The 15597-nt window shown below is 38.0% G+C and overlaps 1 long non-coding RNA gene across 1 annotated transcript; it reads right to left on the minus strand.

Annotated features, from left to right (window-relative positions):
- Positions 1-7844: 7844 nt before the first annotated feature.
- LOC122175875 lies at positions 7845-11419 on the minus strand. Its single transcript, XR_006177541.1, has 3 exons — positions 11375-11419; positions 10483-10530; positions 7845-8340 (listed from the first exon to the last, which is right to left on the minus strand). It is a non-coding gene; the product is annotated as an uncharacterized LOC122175875 (long non-coding RNA).
- Positions 11420-15597: the final 4178 nt, after the last annotated feature.

Genomic DNA, 15597 nt, shown 5'->3' on the forward strand with positions numbered 1-15597 from the left:
GCATTACTGCTGGCTGCATGGATCACTTACACTTCTCTTTAAGCAGAAACATGCACCACTGGAGGAGACTACAACATCTGGAGGAGATTGATGAGGTTATATTGATTTCTTATCCTTTAAACTGTGACCACCAGGTAGGCTCCAAAAGCTGGAAAGAGTTGCTCTTCTATGACTGACCCCTGCTCTTACTGGGGCTCATAACAAGAAAAATTACCAACAACTTGGCAAGTCCTTCCCTGCATCTGATTCCACTTGACCCACTTGTACAATTGCAGATAAGAGGAAAGATAGATACATAAACAAAAACAATGGAAAAATATGAGTTACCTGGGAGACACATTCATGTTTCCAGCTGAGCAATACTCAGCGGGAGATTTCTCGGCCAACACTTTGATGTCTGTAAGCTTTCTTTGACAAAGCTAAGTTGCCCAAGTCTGCTTTAGCCTCAAGGCAGCTGTGAAACACAACAGAATCAGCAGGAAAGCCACTGAGTCTATCTGGGATGGATTTTGTACTACTAGCTCTGTGTCACGGGGCTGGAAAATGTAGGTAGAGTCAGCTAATCAAACCAGTCTCTCACAGCTGGAGAGCTTTGTCCAGAACTGGGTGCAACACGACAGAGAGTGGGAACATGATGGTAATAACTCCTGCATTCTTTGCAAATATTGTCCAAGCACCACAGATGTATCACATCAAGCCATGAATACTTTGTTCTTTTTAAAGTACCCTTTCAAATCTTAGGCTTTCCACCAGCCTTCAGCTGTGCAGCATTATTCAACTTTCCAGAAGTTTACCGGAAGATATAAAGACAGATCTGGATGTGCAGGTGGGTGACAGCAGCAGCTTTTGCTGTAATATTGAAACACATGAGGCAGTTAGCCTGAATGCTGCTCCTCCTGGCAGCAAAGGCATTTGATTAGATGAGTGTGCAGCTGACTGTAATTTGATTTATGCACAAACTGCTAAAGTGACCTATAGTGAGATATCTGCTTAATTTTTAGGCACTACAGAGCTTGTTCAAGAAGTCTGTCCAACTTGTGATAACTCAATTACCAATAAGTGATTAAAAATTGAATGGGCTTGACCTGCTTGTCTCAATAACCCTTAATCATCTCTTCCAGAGATTAGATTTGAAATAGGGCCAAAAACAGCAGGATAATAACTTCTCTTTTTTTAATTGTTAAAATAAAGTTATTATCTGTTCCTCAATTCCACTGATTGGGCCAAGCATGGGAAATGAATCTGGTGAAAACAGAGCTAAACAGAAAATCTCCAAGCTGAATACTGCTGATGCTGGGGGAAGTAGAAATGCTTATAAAGCATCATACCCATCTTTAAATGGATTTATGATAGTTCAGATTTAATTTTCCATAATTTTTCACTACAGGTTGATTAAACTGTCAAATTATAAAAATTAAATATAAACCACTTTATTATTCAACATTTTCCCCCTTTCTGGACATTTTAAGCTCTGAAGATGTTTAATATTTCTCTACTCCTTCCTCCTTCCACCTGAATTAGCAGTAAAGTTCATCCTCTCTTTTTCTTACCTCATTACTTTCTCACTAAGCTCCCTTTTCATCCCTATGCTTATTTCCCCACATTATTTCTTCTGAATATGAAGATACCTACATGTATCTTCACTGCCTGAGGTATAACATAGCAGCATAATGCACTAACACATCTACTTCTTCCTTGGAAACTGCAGGCTCTCTCTAGGACTGCAGAATACAGCCTGTACAGGTCCATGAACACAGTAATATAACGACATTTCTCAGGTCACTCCTGGAGGAAGGAGATATTAACAAAAGCACTTGAAAGAGAACATTTTCTCATGTGCTCATAAGGCGTGGGGCTTATGTAAGTACATTTTAAGCAAAGTGTCCTGTCATTTGAATCAATGTGTAGGAATCTTTCACTTGATTATTAATTATTCTTGATTTACCTGTCTTTGGAGGAGGACCAGGCTTGCAGAAAGCACTTGATTCCAGATGTGATCTATACAAAAGCAGCAGTGACAAGAGATGAGATGTGTGTATAGAAGCGCCAGACACTGTGAGTTTTATTGCTTACTAAATCTGATTTTCACAGTCAAAAGTTCAAAAATTGACAATAAACTTAAGTAAATTTAAAGATGAAACTTTTATAACTTACAGAAGGAGCATAGACTCTTGGTTTTGCCTCTGCAAAGTTTACAGCCAGAAGGAGATAATAAAATCTAGACTGAACTCATACTGCCGAGAGAATAATCAAGACCCATATGTGTCAGTGGCTGTCAGGTGAGATATTTTATACCTCATTAGTGTTAGAGCAGTTATTGCTTTTTCTTCCTCCATGAATAGACCATGTGGTAGCATGCCTCACTCCTACGCTCCTGGACAATTTATCACAGCAAACCTGGTTGTAACAGAAATGGGATTTTTTTTTTTTTTTTTTTAATTTTTTTTCCATAACCCTTTTCCTTTCAATACTTGCTTCTAATGAAGCATGCTATCCAACTACATCTAGATGCCTATCAATCTGTTTCTCATATAGCCTACTCCCTGGTCTTGGAAACTGCTCTATTGTTCCCTTTCCCCTCCCCTCAGACCTCCATGCTGGAGCATGTCTCACTCACAGCTTCCCAGTGCCTTTGGTAAAGGACCTTGGGAAGAGCTTTGGCTCTGCATATCCTCCTCGTGGTGAAAGCTGAGTTTCTTGGAGTAAAGCACTGCTGAGCAGTATTTACAATTAAAACATGAAGGATTATTCAGGTTAGCAGGTCAATATCTTCCCAGCTGAGAGTGTTCTCCTGATGGGAGGTCAACACAGCTGCTCTTCCCTGAGTTCTGAACCAGAATATTTTTAACTTCAGTTTTGTCCAGGGGAAAGTTGTATCCATTTGTTTGTGCAGAGATAATTCACATCTCATAGATGCCACAGTGTTCTTGTGTAGCCCAGAAGCAGATGCAGGGGAAAACGACATCCAGTAATTTGGCCAAAAGACAAAGCAAAGTGAAGCAGGATTCCTTAGCCCAATATTTACGCACAGTCCCTATTCCCAGAACTGCTGATGTGCTTTACAACAAGTACTCATTTCTTTTTAACCCCAAACTGAATGCTCCTGAGGCACACGGCAACCACCGGAGTTATTTCAGTAAGACTGAGTATTCCTTTCTTCCTTTCACTCCGTTACTATTTGCAGAAAAATCTGATTAGTTAAAGAAACATGGCTAAATATTGTTTTTCTCTTCTAAAAAAAATAAAATAGTTTACACTGGGTTTTGAGCAGAGGGCATGAAATTCTCTAAGCTTTAATTAATCCACTGAACACCATCAGCTTATTCTCTACTGCAAATTCTGCCATCTGCTACCAGTCCATGCATTGATAATTAATGTCTGCTATAAGTTTGCTTCTCTGACATTATCTGATTAGGTAATTGGTCTATGGAACAACACGCGACATAATGCATTATTGCTCTATTATGTGTGATCTGTTTGAAAGCACTGAAGAATGCACTTATACTGTTTTGTTTTTATGACTCATACCTCAACCAATACCCATCAAGAACACGACAAAACACTTCACAGAAGTGGGAAAACAAACAAACAAAAAATATGAAAATCATGTCAATAAACTTATGCATGAGTACTGTTTATTTCAGAATAATTTGTAAACAAGAATAAATACGAGCAAGAAAACACCCAAACCTAACTCTCAAGAGGCATGTGTCAATTTCAACAGTGATCTACGGATGAGAAATGCCCCTTCAGAGAAGCACGGGGAAAAAAACATCTTGTCATCAAAACTCAGGGGACTCATAAATCAGTGGAAGATAGGGTTGGGAAAGAGAGAGAACAAGACAACATGCCATTCTTATTCACTCGTGTAAGATGCAGCTGCTCCTAAGGTTACCTCTGAATGAAGCTTGGGAGTTGAGAGAATATGCAGTAGAGGGGAAGTGAAACAAAGCCAGAATTTCAGCACTGTTAGGTCTTGTGGCCACAATGCAGGCTCTCAACATTTGGCTGAGCAAAGGGTTTTTATACTTTCTCCATCTCTTGGCCTCAGGTGATTACAAAAGACTGATTTTTATTTTGCATGAGATTCCCCACCTGGGGCAGAGGAAAGGTTATACATGTGAGCCTGAGGCATATGGAAACCACAACAAGCACAAACAGAGTCCAGGCTTAGTAGCCTGGAGACCTCACACATAATAACTGTTATTTCAAAACACAGAGGTCAGGCTTCATTGGACCAATTTCACATGCCAACAGAGTATCTGCATTTGAGCTGATTCTCCCCACTCCTTTTATAGTCAAGAGAATCCTGCCCCTTGTGTTGGCAACATATTTTCCACCACATGTATCTAGAGTCATTTGGAAAATCTCTGCAAATTCAACTGCAGACTTAAGACTACGTATCTTTCAGTTAAGTTTCAGTGGTGGATAATGCTTTCTTTGTGGTACCAGTGCTTTTCTCTCAGCTCCTCCTAATGGGAAACACTCCACAATGCCTTTTACTATAACATGAAAAAGACAGACCTCTTTTTAGTATTTGTTTTCTTTGGTAATTGAAGAGAAATAAGGAAGGTGAACTTAGCTTAAATATCCACTTCTTTTCACCGGTTAAGTATTCTTCAGCAGTCCTGAATTTCTCAGTCCTGCTTTTATCTTCCTAAGGATGCTGATTTTTGTACTCAACAACTTTCCCTTCAAACCCAGACCCTTAGGCACCACTCTGCTTTTATTTGTTCCACCACAAATAGAGGATAAGCTATACAGCACTTGTCAGATTTGTTGTTTATTGCTTCAACCATAGAGACACATGACATTCACCACTGTCCAGGATACATCTCTGGGATTCAGTAGTAGCTAAAACCATTCTGGTGTTGTCTAGAATAATCACAACTTCAGTTGTTTTTAATGATCATGACCTGCTTTCACTTCTGCTCTCACTCATTTTTCTTCCTATCCTTTATCTTTACCCCAACAGCAAATCTAGAGCTCTTCCATGCTTTTCTCTTTCCCCTTCTGCTACTTGCTGGTAATGCATCCCCTTACTCCATGCACAAGCAGTAACTTCTCTAAATAGGCACTTTCAATACTTTGTCTAATGGAAACATTCTCAGATCTCTGCCTAAATCTCTGCAAAATAAAGAAATCATGAAATGCAAACAGTGGGGTATGAAGTAGATTTGACTGAATTACAGCCCTTGATCTCTTGGGTTGAATTTTCCCCTCCCTCTGCATCAAAAGTATAGGAATAGTCCTGGTATTTGGTAGGGCCAAAGTCCCCATGTTCCTCCAAAACTGGACAACAGCCCATGGCCATGGAAGAATACATCAATGCAAGCACAGAGCTGTATTGAATATCCTCCCAGCACTCTTAAGAAGACTTTTCTGCTCCAGAAAATTTTTCTGTTATTTATGCCACGTCATGTCTAAAACCAAAGGCTGTCAAACTACAAATATTTTTTCCAAAAAGTCTTAACCTCTGATCTCCATTACTCCTAATCAGGATGAAATCCCTCAGGATTTCTTCAAGAAAAAGAATTACAGGATAAAGGGGAAATTCAGGTTTGTAAATCTGCTAAGAGTCTCCCATGGTTGCATTCAGGTTTTCACTCTAGCTTATTTTACTGTATAGCCTTTCCAATCCTGTTTTGCTCCTCTATTTATGTTAACCACTATGTTAACACAAACCCTGTTTCTGACATCACGTGGTGAGATGGCATACAAATTAAAGCAGTCCATTTTACTTTTGTGAGTATTAATGATAGCTGCTATTCACTATTAGCTCAACCACCTTCCTCTAACAAATCAGGGCATCTCCCCTTGCTAGGCTGAAATTGCTTGACACTTAGAACAAAATATCTGCTTCGTAGTTGAACTCTGGAAAGTATTGACATCATGTCACCTCAGCAATCTAATCTAAGTGAGGATTTAGAATGAGCCTTCAGGTAATCCATGAAGAGTTACAGAGACCTCATTTAGAGGTTTGGATAACCTTTCTTGGCTCTTTCAAGCAAATGATGAGATTCCATACCTGGGAATCTAATATAGAGATCATAGAAAGAAAATTCGAGTGCACCAAATGTCAGACTAACTTCATAAAATACAAGATGTTCCATGGGGGAAGGCACATTTTAGTCATCAGCAAATGCCATTGGTAATTTCAAATAGGAAATAATATTTCAGTATTGCATACCCCTGAATTATGATTTCAGTAGTAAAGCATTGCCTTTCAATGCTTTTTTTTTTTTTTAAATTTATTTCATAATCTATCTTTCTAAATTGAAAAATTCATCAGAATGTACCTTTATATGAGCAATTTTATAATGGAAAAAAAAGACTTTTTAACATCTTTGTCCAATTAAACTGTATTTTAGCTTTACTTTCTTAATAACAATTTTCCAAACAGTTCTACTAAAAGAGAGAAGTTAGAGACAGATTATACTACTTTTTTTTTTTCCTCTCTCCTTTGTATTGGAGGCAGAAAAGTGGTGTTTTTTTTTAAACAGAAATAACAAGGTCTTTCACTGATCCTTTGTAGAAATCGTGATTACACAGTAAACTTGATGATTGCACAAATATCATAATTTCTCTAAGTGTTTGAACAAAAAAAATTCTGTCTTTTGTCCCATGTTCTTAGTTTATACTAATTTCTTCTTAAATTTTGATTTTTTTCCTCTTGCAAGAGTAATGACTGAATGAAGGAGTTACAATTCAACCTCTGCTTTCATGCCTAGTATTTCCTTTCTGTCATCTCACTTAGACTCTTCGAGTCACTTTTACAGATGATTAGCTCTATCCTTTTACTAGACATAGGATCTTGGGTAGAATTTATCCAGCCTGAATACACTCCATAAGGAGCTAGTAAGCATATTGTTATCAACATTTCTATCTGTATTACTACAGTGCCTAAGGCTCCACCTGGGGCCAGGGTCCTACATATGTCAGGCACTGTATACAGAGAAAGGTGCAATCCCCCTAAGATCGCTGCTTAGAGGATAGAGTTCTTATGTAAACAGGTACTGAAATTAATTTGGTGTTTTCACTACTGATATTTCACTGAGACTACAAGCGTTTTTCAGTGAGAAAGGTCACAAAGAAAGGCAAGATAACTCCACAAATAGAGTAGCTTTCTCCATACCTACTCCGTTGTAATTAAGATGTTGATTTGGGGGGAGGGAAAAACATGACACTTGGGAATATTTTATTAATTATTTTTCAGCTTGAGTGCACAAGGTTAAATGTAGCCTCAGGCAGCTTTCACTGATGTGACTCACATCTCCACAGTGTCAGAGCTCTTAGAAATGCTAACAGACTCATATTTTCTGAAGAACAAAACATCCTCTGGTGTATTAATTAAGCCCAAGCATACCCCACAGAGAAGCAATGCAGAAATCACAAGAAGTACAGTAAGTTAAATGTCTATAATACCTGTGGTTTGATGACTGTTGAGTGCGAAATCCCTCATTTATCCACAGAACGTGGACAGCAAGGATCAGAGCTTAGTGTTTACCCACCATGACCATGCCTACAGTGTGCACAGGTGCTGGTCTTGACACTAGGTCAGCACTGGCCTCTCCCATACGAACCATAGAATAGCTTAGGCTGGAAGGGAGCTCAAAGATCATTGAGTTCCAACCCCCTGCCATGGGCAGGTTTGCTGACCACTAAACCAGGCACCAGATCAGGTTGCCCCACGGATGTGCAAAAACAGCCAGCAGGTGACTTTCTTATTTCCAATCATAGCAGTGTTTTATATTAATTTTCATACATATCCAAGCGTGAGTTAGGAGCATTTGTAAACATTACTGGAACGTGTTTACAGAAAAAAAGAATTACAGCTACCTGTCATAAGAATTGCACCTATTATTTTTTTTCAATGCTTGCTTAGCACACAAAGGTATTTCCCTTGCACAAAAATAATAAAATAATAACTAAAAAAAAAAACCAAAAAAAAAAAAAAAAAAAACTAGATCCACAACCAGAAAGCCACAGCTCAAAACAGCTTATGCTTTCATGAAGGATTGCTGCTGAAGTGCCTCAGAAAAGCTGTAGTTCAGTTTCTGCTCATCTCTTCCTTCAGTCTACACCCAGAGCTCCCCTAGCTATTGCATGACCCCATTGCATACATGTGAGTTTTCTCAGTTCTGTCCTGGGCCTCTTGGAGGGTAGAAAATAGGGTGTAGTGGTGGATTCAGTCCACCCGGGAAAATTGTGTAAGGGGAAACAAATATTTCTGGCTGCTGAAAAACACCATCTTCTCTGCCAAGTTTCTGTTCGGAGGCTCACAAGCTGATATAATTCTAAAATCAGGTGCCGCAGCAAATGGACACATCTAGAAAATGTCTGTTGAACAAAACAGGAATAAAAAGATGTAATGTGTCAAAAATGAATTTTCATCAAATCCTTCATAGGAAAAATGTCTTTTTGAGAATTTCTGAAGAGACCTACAGAAAGAACAGTTGACAGCAGTTTTGTCCCCTCTGTAATCTTCCATTCTTTTGGATTTCAATGAAAAGCACATTGTTTTTGATATTTTGAAGATTTTAATTTAGAAATTTATAATTTTCCAGATTTTTTTTTTTTTTTTTTTTTTTTTTTTTTTTTTTTTTTTTTTTTTTTACACTGAATTATAAAGTTCCCTTTCTCCAGTGCAAAATTAGACACTGTTGGAGAGGTTTGGAAATCAGACTTGGCATTTTTTTGTCAACTTACATTTCAAAAGCTGAAGAAAGTCTGAAAAGTTGCAGAGAGATTAAAAAAGAAAAGCAATAAATGAAATCTAAACTTGTATGGATTGTATGAATATTTATTAAATAGCATTTCTTCTGAGAGACTGACATTCTTAAAGATTGATATTGTGAAGGACAAGGACAACAAAATCTGACACATCAGAAAGACCTCTCGGATTCCTTGGGTGGTTAGCTCTGCAGTGGGTTGACAGCTCACAGGGTTCAATTTAATGTGGCAGAAAGAGGCATATTATGAGATCAAGAACACAGATCTCTACCAGCACCAACAGCTAAATGCAGTTTCACTGAGATTCCGCAGGCAAAAATAATAACGTTTGGGAACTCAGATGGAAAAAGCTGAAAATATCAAGAAATTCTTCTTCCCACAGACTCGTTTCACCCAATTCGTTGATCATGTGAGTGCTTGGGCCCAAGTTTTGTCCAGATTCTGAATAATCTGCCTTTTGATCAGACCACATAGCAAAGTTCTTATGCCCTTGGGTTCAGTGCCTCACGGCACAAACAGATTTGCCTCAGAATTGGAGCCCTACACACTACTTGGTAACAATTTTCCAAGCTTCAATGATCCAAAGGGTAGTTTTTGCTATGATATCTAAAACTTCTACTGGAGTATGCAGTCATCCTGATTGACAAGCAAACTACACAGATTTAGGTTATGCTGAATGGTTTAATGTTTAAATTATATGGTGAGATTACTTTTTGCAAGTGGAATAGCATGGCAAGAAAGTTTAAAAGAATTCCTTTACCATATACTATTACAAATCTCACATTTTTGCAGCCAGAAGGGTCAGCCCCTCAGCGTAATTTGCTCAGATATTTGAAACAGTGGCTTCACTTCCAATAACAACCAAACCTGCTATCAGCATTACATAAGTTTTGTAAAATAGATCCACATGCGATGATGTAATTCAGAATGATACAGGTAAAAAAATGCAACTTTGGAGAAATTCGAATGGATGTAGAGTAGTGTAAAAATCATACATATCTGTAAAATTTCAAAAGGTGGGATCCTAAAGGAAATGTCTTCTCATCCGCTATGTCTTTGTAGTGTCAAACCCAACCCAGCTCTTTCACACTCTTCCTAGCAGCTCCCTCAAGTGGCCATAGAAAAGAACTATCACTGCAACACGCAACAGAACTACCCACAAGTGTCACGAGTGGCTTTTGGCTCTTAGAGCTCTCCTTTCCATCTCATTTACATCATTAGGAACATCAGAAACCCATTTTGAGATATATCAGGTGCAAGTTCAGGGTGATGTGGCCAATTGCATTAAAGAAGTACAGAACACAAGTAGGAAGGACAGGAGAATATGAATCCGAAAACAGATTGAATTTTGCTAGTTGTTTAAAATGTTTGCTAAAGGCTATGAATAGATTTACCTCCCCCCCCCCCCGAAGCACTGGCTTTTTGGAGTGAATTAGTTCAGGATGTTTGCTGGCCTCCATTCAAAGCTCATTTCTCATATATTTTTTTTTTTTAAAACCCATCTCCTTCACAAAAGCAAGCCAGGCTCCAAATAAACAAGAGTGCAGTCAGGCAGTTTTCCCAAGGCATGCAGGGAGTCACGACTCAGAGGAGCTCTCGTTGGTGTGACACTGCTAAAGCCTCCCAGTGAGAGATAGCAGAGGTCTTCAGATCTCAGTTGAGGTGTGAGGAAAGCCAAACTTTTGCATTTTGCATTGTCTCCTTCAATTCTGCCTCACCCACAGGACAAGGATTTGATTCTTACCTCACCTCTTATGTAGATCTTCCCTGGGGATGTTGGAGACGGTTACTTTGCTCCTGCAAAAGCCCCCAGTTTTTCTGTTATGTTTTCAAACATGCTGTATTACTGCTCTTCCAGCCAATAAACAATAATTAATCTGCAGTTCAAAAGACTGATTTGTGGAGGGGAAAGACTGAAAATCTGAAGCCCTGGGAAATACAGCATTTTTTTTGTTTTTTAACTAGAATATACTTTACACACAGTGATCATCCTTGCTTATTAAAGTCAAAGAAACTATGACAGTTTCTACATGTAAAATATTCAATTTGCCATCAGGAAGCACAGATTCCCCCATAGTTTTGCCTTTTTTTTTTAATTTTTTTTTTTTTAAACTATTTCAAGTAGAGTCCTTTCTCCTTCTAAGTGAATTTCAGTTAATCTAGTTCACCCAGTGACTATTTTTTCCTGATGTACAATAAGGGAAAGCTCTGCATTACCATGAGTAGATTGCCTCAGGTTCCTAAACCAACTCGCATTGAGTTTGAGCCAGTGGCTTTCAGCATTACATAACTTATAAACACCTTAAAATTTTCCAAAAGCAATACATCCTCTTTCCTTCTCTAGAGGCAAATTTAGTACCTAAACAAAAGGCTTTTCTCAGCTGTGTTACACAGATTCCTTTATTCACACACAGAAACCCTCTGCTATGCATTGCTGGTAGTCTGTAGCACAAACATATCTCTGTTCTGCAAAAATGAACTCCTGATCTTCAGTCCTTGAAAAATACACTTGTTCTATTACTTCTATACAATTAATAAATGTACAGTTAGAAGAGCGGAGTAGTAAGGATGGTTATTTTACAGGTTTACTATTAGAAAGATTAATATAGTGGAAAGAGACAATCAAAAACAAAATGCTCACCTGTGTCATAGGCTCACAGTAGAAAACTCCAAAAGGAGGAATCTCCAAAAAACGATCCCTCCTCAGTGGCAGTCAGCCCTTAAATGGGGTCTAGGAGAGGTGCAGCCAGGCTCCACCCCTTCCGGTCACACAGCTGAATTGCCTTCCCCTGCGCTCTCACAGCTGACTCAGTCCTTGCTTCAGGTGATCAATCAGTGGTTCAGGCTGTGACTCTACTTCCCGTACACTCCTGAAACATGGATCTATTGTATTTTCCAGCCTCAAAACCTGATTATGGCACCACTAACCTGTTAGACCAATGGAACTGACAGGTCTGCACAAGTGTAACACCGGAAGCAAATTAATCCCTTTGTCCTTGTCAAATCTATTTTCAGAGCAACCAGAAGTTAGGCTGAATTAGCAACTTCAGACCAGGACGTCAGTTCACAGATACTAATCAGATACTGAATCTATTTGACAGATTTTTTTGTGTAATGGGAGACATAATCACAGAGCTCAAATTTATCAACAGTTCAACCTTTAGACTTCATTTACTTACTAGTTTTCTTGTATAATATTGTGCATTATTCTCTCTAGCCCTGTTCTTGTGGCAGGATATGAATAGCGTATCTTTATAACTAGACACTGCTTGCTCATCCAGCATAGCACAGAGCTATGAATTTTTGAAAATCATTGACCATTACATATGATCCTCACCAAAGGGAGAAACAAAACACCCTTTTTTCATTTTCTCACTCATGGCCAATATCCAACAAAGCACTCAGCCACATGCTCTCATTTCCCCCCGGACTGGGGGTCTGCCTCCTGGATAGCACATGGCTGCACCAGGGAAGGTACATTATCCAGCACCACTGTAAGTCAATCAAAGAGAGGTACTTAAATGTTGATTTAGACAACTAGAATACAACAATTGTTTCGTGGAATGGAAATATCCTTAATGCGATTATCCTATAGAAATCCAGAGGCTAATGAGCTCAGAGACTCTATTCATAATGGAGGGACAGTAGGCAACAGGATTGCCTCAAAGCATGTGACATTATAATAGAAAATTGCTTCATATACGGCATTTCTTATGTTCTCTGATCATCACATTTTAGAAAGTGAAGCATTTGATGAAAACCACTGGACTACAAATTGGTGCCAACAACATCTAGCTTTCTACTTCCACAGTACGACCTGCTCATTATGTCCCATTAAAAGGGTAAAGATGATGGATTTATTTTTGTATCAGCTATACTCTTTGATTTTTTATTATGTCTACTTTGCTAGCGAAATAGACTCACACTGAAAAATCCAAGAACTCTTTTCAGTTTCTAATCTGTGAATGGCAGGACCTTCATTTTCTTCATATTTCATTAATACTAAAAAATGACAGAGAAATTAGTTTTGCTTACTAAATATGATTTTTTACTTTGGCCTTCAAATTATCCCAGTGTAAACCACTAAATTTGAGCACTTCTAAATCTGGTAGTCTGAATTTATATTGAAATCAATACTTAATCCTTGTCAATAGCCCAAATCCATTTTCTAGGTGAACTAAAATAACTGTTTTTCTATCTTTGTGATTTGCATGCATCACTCACTGAGTAATCATAGTTCTGGTTCACATGCACAATTCTGTATCTCTTGCACTGGTATTTATTAACACACTCATGCTTCGTGTTCATGTGCCTAATGCACGATATAGACTATGAGAAAAATGCTGAGAAGCTAACTAGTAGCTTTCTGAGTCCTCAAATTAAAGACTATTTCTAAGGTATATCCTCTCCTCAGCATCTTGTCAAAGGAAAGAAAAGCAAGAACAGAGGGGAGAGAAAGCACCTTCTAGGGCTCTTGAAGCTTTTAATTGAATCAGTGATTCAGGAAATCTCATTCTCTCTTCTGCTTGCTCTGAAATGAAGGAGAGACAATGAGCAGACTTCCATCAGTCAAACAGATGCTCTCTGCACGCAGACATTTTTCTGTATATTGGTAGCTTCGATATCACAATTAACTTTGTATGATCTGATGCTAAAGGCACTAAATGCCTTTCCTGCAAAAAACTGAAAATATTCACTTAAGCAAAAATGACTCCTATTTAATCAGTCTTATATCAATACTTATCATGAGATTGCACTGGCAGTAAGCTTTTAATTGATCAAATAAGTATATTTTCAAGTTGTCAAAATTATTTGCATTACATGCCAGCTTAGACTGAGCAATAAAACTTCTGTACTAGCACACTGTGTGCCTAGTTGTGATTAATGGTACGGTTCAACTTCGTATGTCTTCCTGTAATATGATTAAGAGGAATAGGCTATTAGATACAGTTCAGAATGAAGATAAATGCACCTTTTTAGTGCAACTTCAAGTCTTAGAATAATTGTTTATTTAAAAGGCATGGGGGAAAAAATGCTCTTCAGATAGCTCTGCAGATGCTGCATATTGGTCTAAATCTGTACTTAGGCTGATTTACATCATAACAGGACATGGCTTAATTTTTCATACTTGCAGTAGAAACCAATGCTAACTTTCTTTTTCCTTTACATCTCTGTAAATAAGATGCAGCTCCATCAATGCAAAGAAATTAATGCTTTTGTGCTTCACAGTGCAAAGCCTTTATAATGCTCCATAATAAAGCTGAACAATACATTCTGCTAAATTTATCTTCCTTGTAATTTCCATCCGCTTACTCTTCACAAAGTAGAAGTTTATATTTATACTGTTAAAATACATATGCTTTATATATACAAATGGGAACATGGCAAGATATTTGCAAAAAGATGTAGCAGATCTGCTCTTCTAGACCATGAAATAATTCCCTGGGAGAGAAAGTAGGGAGGTACTGTTTCAAAAAAAAAAAAAAAAACAACAAACATACATAGGTGGATAGTTGAATTTGCTGGGAAACAGCTTTAATTGATATAGCAGTAAAAGCATTCTTGATCTCAAACACTGTGCCTGTTGTCTATCTGTGACCAGGGTTAAGAGGAGTTCAGTGGAGGTGAATTTAGTTTACAGCTCCTGTTTGGGAAACAAGATTCTTCATTTCAGCCCCTGGTCTGCTGGCTGCACTATCCCATGGTTAATCCAAGTGGGATTGTTATCACTGCTACTCATTATCATTAAGGATACACCAGGATGTGCTTTGTCCCAAGCACTTAACATGCCATGGAATAGCAAAATTAGCAAATCCAAGAACACAGTGTTCAGGTGGTTTTTCCTCTGCTGTTGGTTTCAAAAATATTTTTGTAAATGTAGCCACAAATTTAATTTTCAAAACTGCAGGAAGGTACTAATAGCAATAGTACACTCATAGTCTTTAAATAGGTTTTCCGGATTGTTATCCTGCAGCATAGGTTATATATAGTGACATGAAAATGTGGATTCTTTATATTGATTTTGAATAACTACAAGACATGTTTCTGATTTGAGAGTTAATGGAGAAGTACCTTCTGCACTGCTGGTAATGAATGCAAAGTAGCTGGGGGAGTTTTGGCATTTTCACTTCATAAGATTTTTTGCCAAAATTTTAAATGCATGTATCTGAAAACTCTTTTGCAATATTTTTAAAATATTTAAAATGCAGCTTAGAATCTAGAATCATTAAGGTTGGAAAAGACCTCTACAATCACCCAGTCCTACCATCAACCCATCACCCCCATGGCCAATAACCACATCCCTCAATGCTGCATCTCCACAGTTCTGCAGAGATAGTGACACCATGACCTCACTGGGCAGCCTATGCCAGTGCCAGAGAGCTTTTTCCTAATATCCAGCCTAAGCATCTTTAGAAGGCTTTAATAATAAAAACAAACAAATAAGCAAACAAAATTTATAGAGCCCATTGTTTGAGAGAAGCTGATAGTAGCTGCCAGAGAAATTAGTGCTTCTGAAGAAGCTGTGAGAACCTCGTTGATGTGAAATAACTTCTCCATTACATCATGGAAAGGTATGAATTGGAGTAGGCAAGTGATTAGTTTTAGTCTTGGAATTAAAGGCTTAATATTCCTGCCAAAGTTATTATCATCTGATAACTTCAGGTAGATTTTTAATCCTCTTTGCTAATTCCAGCAAATTCCATGGTCTAGTAACAGTAATTTTATCAAATGTCTCATCTGGGAGCTGTAAGCAATACAGAAAAATGCACTCTTTTCAGCCTTTCTGCACACTCTCCCTATACATAATTATGAATTAAAGTGTTCATTTCTGATCTGCATCCTTCTTGTTCTCTAATCTTATTC

The sequence above is a fragment of the Lagopus leucura genome, unplaced genomic scaffold (genome assembly GCF_019238085.1).
Source record: "Lagopus leucura isolate 7727_CA_CO unplaced genomic scaffold, USGS_WTPT01 Super-Scaffold_741, whole genome shotgun sequence".
Classification (NCBI taxonomy): Eukaryota; Metazoa; Chordata; class Aves; order Galliformes; family Phasianidae; genus Lagopus; species Lagopus leucura.